Raw genomic sequence first — 6,000 nt, forward strand, 5'->3', positions numbered from 1 at the left:
CCTTGCTAGTAGTTTATTTATATTCTTTAGGAAAATTTGCCTATAGTTTTCTTTCTCTGTTTCACTTTTCTGGGCTTGAGTATTAGCACCATATTTATGTCATAAAAGAAATTTCTTAGGGCTTCTTCTTTGCTTATTTTTAATTGTTCTTTCAAAGTTTGGTAGGATTCACTCATGAATTCATCTGGTCCTGGTGAATTACTTTCTTTGGGAACTCATTGATGTCTTGTTCAATTTCTTTTTCTAAGATAGAGTTATTTAAGCATTCTATTTCCTCTTCTGTTAATCTCAACAATTTATATCTTTGTAAATATTCTTCCATTTCACTTAGATTGTCAGATTTATTTGCATATAATTGGGCAAAGTAGCTCTTAGTAATTGCTTTAATTTAATTTTCATTGGTGGTGAATTCACCCTTTTCATTTTTAATACTGGTAATTTCATTTCCTTTTTTTTTGTAAAATCAAATTAGCCAATGACTTATTTATCCTACTGTTTTTCTTTATAAAACCAGCTCCTAGTTTCACTTACCAGTTGATTGGTTTTCTTATTTTCAATTTTATTAATCACTCCTCTAATTTGCAGCATTTCCAATTTGATGGCTAATTAATAGACCTTCTTTTTCTTTATTTTATCAGCCTAAATGTTTAGAGATGTATAGTTTAGAGATGTATGCTTATACAGCATCCCATAAATTTTTGGTATGTTTTCTCATTGCTGTCATTCCCACTAGTTTTTTAGGATTAGGTTATTTAGTTTCCAATTAATTTTAACCTATGTTTCCATGTCCCTTTATTGAACATAATTTTATTACATTATGATCTGAAAAGGATGCCTTTAATATTTACACTTTTCTGCATTTGATTGTGAAGTTTCTGTGCCCTAACACATGGTCAATTTTCATGTAGGTGCCCTGTACCCCTGAGAAAAGGTATATATATTTTTTCACATTCAGCTTTTTCCAGAGGTCTATCAGATCCAACTTTTCTACAATTCTATTCATTTACTTAACTCCTTTCTTGTTCATTTTTGGTGAGATTTATCTAGTTCTGAGAGGGAAAGTTTTAAGTCCCTCATCATTATAGTTTTACTGTCTATTTCCCCTTGTAACTCATTTAACTTTTCCTATAAATACATGGATAGCATACTATTTGGTGCACATATGGTGAGTATTAATATTAATTCATTGTCTATGGTACATTTTAGCTTTATAGTGATGGATAATGGAGGCATCCATGAACTCCTGGGGGATAATCTCATCTTGCCATATAAGCTGGAAAATTTCAGTCACCTTTTGTATGAGCAACGGCCCCCCCTACCTTGTAAATTTCAGCTGGAATAGAATCAGCACCAGGTGCCACATGAAAGGAGCCTAATGCCATTCAAAATCTCTTCACCAAAGTGGAGGAAGTATTGGTGCATGATTTTCTCTTTGCAGATGATTGTGCACTCAATGTAGCCTCTGAATCTGAGATGCAACAAAAGTATGGATCAATTCTCTGCTGCTTGTGCTAATTTGGGCCTAACAATTAACACCAAGAAAACACAGGTGTTCCATCAGCCACCACCACACTATCCATATGTGGAACCATCAGTTATAGCAAATGGAGAAGTTTTGAATGCTGTGAATAAGTTCACTTACCTTGGTAGTGTACTTTCCAGGGATGTATACATTGATAATGAGGTTGACACACACATTGCCAGAGCTAGTTCAGTGTTTTGGAGACTTTGAAGGAAAGTATGGGAGAGACGAGGTATTAGACTGATTAAAAAACTGAAGGTCTACAGAGCCCTGGTGCTGACCTCATTGTTGTATGGCTGTGAAACCTGGACAATCTACCAGCGCCACACCAGGAAACTGAATCTCTTCCATTTGAATTTTAATAGGAAGATTCTGAAGATCCCTTGACAGGATAAGGTACCAGACACTGAGGTCCTTACTCAAAGTGAACTGCCAAGCATTCAAACTCTGATTCAGAGAGCGCAACTCCAATGTGGGGTGGGGGGAACATGCTGTTCGAATGCACGATGTACACCTGCTAAAAAGACTATTTTATGGAGAGCTCACACAAGGCCAGTGTTCATGTGGTGGTGAGAAAAAACTATACAAGGACACTCTCAAGGTCTCTCTCAAGAACTATGGAATTGATTGTGTGACATGGGAGACATTGGCACAGGACCGTTCAGCATGGCATGCCCACATCAGAGAAGGTGCTGTGCTCTATGAGCAAAGCAGAATTGAGCCAACTCAAAGGAAAAACAGGATGTGCAAGTTTGGAATATTCACCCCAAATGTTCACATGGATTATTTGTGCCCACCCTGTGGTAGAGCATTCTGAGCTTGTATTGGCCTGGTCAGCCCAGTTGGATATACTGAACCTTGTCTCAAGCATAGTGATGGCATTTTGGTCCTTTTTGAGAATGAAGGAAAACAACCAATTGACCATTTAGCAAAATGTAATTTCCCTGCTTATCTCTTTTTTAGATCTATTTTTGCTTTTGCTTTGACTCAGATCATGATTGCTACTCCTACTTTTTATTCTTTTTTACTTTAGCTCCAGCATAATAGATTCTGCTCCACTTCTTTATCTTTACTCTGTGTGTATCTCTCTGCTTTAACTGTATTCTTTATATAAAAACAACATATTATTGGATTTGGTTTTTAATCTATTCTGCTATATGTTTCTGTTTTATTGTTTAATTAATTTTATTCCCATTCATAATTAGGGTTACTATATATTTCCCTTTATCTTCCTTTTCTCACTCTTTATCTTTTTCCCTCTGTCCTTTCACCCCCTCTCCTCAAAAGTGGGTTGCTTTTGACCACTGCCTCCCCCAAATCTACCTTTCTTTCTATCATTCCCCTCTTTTCTTTTTTCCCTTCCCTCTTACTTCTCTATAGGGTAAAAGAAATTATATACTCAGCTGAGTTCATATATCATTCTCTATTTGAGCCATTTCCAATGAGATTAAAGTTCAAGCATTGCCCATTGCCCCCCCTCTTCCCCTCCACTGTAAAAAAGTCCTTTCATGCCTTTTATGTGAGATAATTTACCCCATTCTGCCTGTCCTTTCCTCCTCCTTCAAGTGCATTCCTTTTTCTCACCCCTTAATTTTCTTTTCTGAAATGATCCTCTCATGGTCAGCTCACATCCATAGCCTCTGTCTATGTACACTCCTTCTAACTATCTTAATAATGATAAAGTTCTTAAAAGTTACAAGTATCATCTTCCAATATAAGAATGCAAACAGTTTAACCTTAACGAATCCCTTATGATTTCTCTTTCCTGTTTACTTTTTATGCTTCTCTTGAATCTCATGGATTCATCAACTTAAACTTGCTCAATTCTAATTTTTAAGGAATTATTTTCTTTAGTGAGCTTTTGTACCTCCTTTTACATTTGTCCAATTCTACATTTGGCCAATTTTGTTTTTTAAAGTGTTCTTCTTTTCAATGAATTTTTGCACCTCTTTTTACCATTTGGCTTATCTTTTTAAAAAAATATTTTTTTTGGCCAAGATGGTGAAGTAGAAGCAGGGACCTGCTTGAGCTCTCCCCACCCAAACCCCTCAAAATATCTGTAAAAATGACTACAAACAAATACTAGAGCAGAGGAAGCCACAAAATGACAGAGTGAAACAGATTTCCAGCCCAAGGCAATCTGGAAGGCCAACAGGAAGAGTCTATTGCACTAGGCTTGGAACAGAGCACAACCTAGTGTAGGTCCCACTGACACAGATGGAGCTAGAGCAGGCCTCCGGGCACTGAATCACTGCCACAGTTGCCAGACTTCTCAACCCACAAATGCCAAAAACAGCTTCCAAGGTCAGTGGGAAAGGTCTCTCACCTGGGTGGCTGTACTGGGGTGAGGAAGAGTGCTGGCATGGCAGAACTTGTGGCTGCTGTGGAGAGGGAATCCTTGTCACAGTTCCACTGCAGAAAAGAGTGTTTGTGGTTGCTCACAGACCAGAACACAGGCCAGGAGAGGAGTAAACACCTCTCCTTTAATCATCACTTTGGAAGAACTGAAAATTTACAGGTCCCCAGAAATATCTCTGAAAACAGCTGCACAAAACCCCTGAAGATTGGAACAGTACACCTTCTACTTAACAAAGAGTTCAAAAGTCAAACAACTGGCTGGGAAAAGGAACAAACACAGGGGCAGGGAATAAGACTATGAAAGGTTACTTTCTTGGTGAAAAGGTATTTCCTCGGTGACAAGGAAGATCAAAGCATACAATCAGAGGAATACAAGAAAGTTAAAGCTCCTACATCCAAAACCTCCAAGAAAAATATGAAATGGTCGCAGGTCATGTAAGAACTCAGAAAGGATTTTGAAAAGCAAGTAAGAGAAGTAGAGGAAAAATTGGGAAGAGAAATGAGAGCAATGTAAGAAAATCATGAAAAATGAGTCAACAACTTGCTAAAGGAGACCCAAAAAATGCTGAAGAAAATAACATCTTTACAATAGACTAACCCAAATGGCAAAAGAGGTCTAAAAAGCCAATGAGGAGAAGAATGCACTAAAAAGCAGAATTGGCCAAAAGGAAAAGGAGGTCCAAAAGCTCACTGAAGAAAATAATTCCTTAAAAATTAGAATGGAGCAAATGGAAGCTTTATGAGAAATCAAGAAATTATAAAACAAAACCAAAAGAATAAAAAAATTGAAGACAATTTGAAATATCTCATTGGAAAAACAACTTACCTGGAAAATAGATCCAGGAGAGATTACTTTAAAAATTATTGGACTACCTGAAACCATGATAAAAAAAGAACCTACACATCATCTTTCAAGAAATTATCAAGGAAAATTGCCCTAATATTCTAGAACCACAGGGTAAAATAGAAATGGAAAGAACCCACCAACTACCTCGTGAAAAGGATCCCAAAAGGAAAACTCCTAGGAATATTGTAGCCAAATTCCAGATTTCCCAGGTCAAGGAGAAAATATTACACGGAGCCAGAAAGAAACAATTCAAGTATTGTGGAAGCACATCAGGATAACACAAGATTTAGCAGCTTCTATGCTAAGGGATTGGAGGGCTTGGAATATGATATTCCAGAGGTCAAAGGTGGTAGGATTAAAACTAAGAGTCACCTACCCAGCAAAACTGAGTATAATAGGTTCAAGGGAAAAATGGAATTTCAATGAAATGGAGGGCTTCTGAGCATTCTTGTTGAAAAGACCAGAGCTGAATAGAAAATTTGACTTTCAAATACAAGAATCAAGAGAAACATGAAAAGGTAAAATGGAAAGAGAAGCCATAAGGACTTATTACAGTTTAACTGTTTTTATTCCTACATGGAAAGATGATATTTGTAACTCATGAGATGTTTCTCAGTATTAGGGTAGTTAGAAGGAATCCGTCTATCTATCTATCTATCTATCTATCTACCTACCTACCTATTTATCTCTCTGTATGTGTATGTATGTGTGTGTATATATGTGTGTATGTGTGTGTATGTATGTATGTGTGTGTGTGTGTGTGTGCGTGTGCATGTGTGTGTGTGTGTGTACATATGTAGAGAGAGGGCACAGGGTGAGCTGAATGTGAAGGGATGATACCTAAAAAATAAAATTAAGTCTTGAGAGGAATGTACTGGGAGAAAGAGAGAGGAGAAATCATCTCACATAAAAGAGGCAAGAAAGAGCTTTTACAGTGGAGGGGAAGAGGGGGAAGTGAGAGGGAATAAGTGAGCCTTACTCTCATCAGATTTGATTTAAGGAGGGAATAACATAAACACTCAATTGGATTTGGAAATCTGTCTTACCCAAGAGAAAAGCAGCGGGAAAGGGAATAAGAGAGAGGGGATAATAGAAGGGAGAGCAGACTTGGAAGGGATAATCAGAAGCAAACACTTTTGAGGAGAGACAGGTCAAAGGAGAGGATAGAATAAATGGAGGGTGGAACAGGATAGAGAGTAATATAGTTAGTCTTTCACAACATGGCTGTTATGGAAGTGTTTTGCATGACTACATATGTATAACCTATATCGAA

This window comes from Trichosurus vulpecula, chromosome 1, assembly GCF_011100635.1.
Source record: "Trichosurus vulpecula isolate mTriVul1 chromosome 1, mTriVul1.pri, whole genome shotgun sequence".
NCBI lineage: Eukaryota > Metazoa > Chordata > Mammalia > Diprotodontia > Phalangeridae > Trichosurus > Trichosurus vulpecula.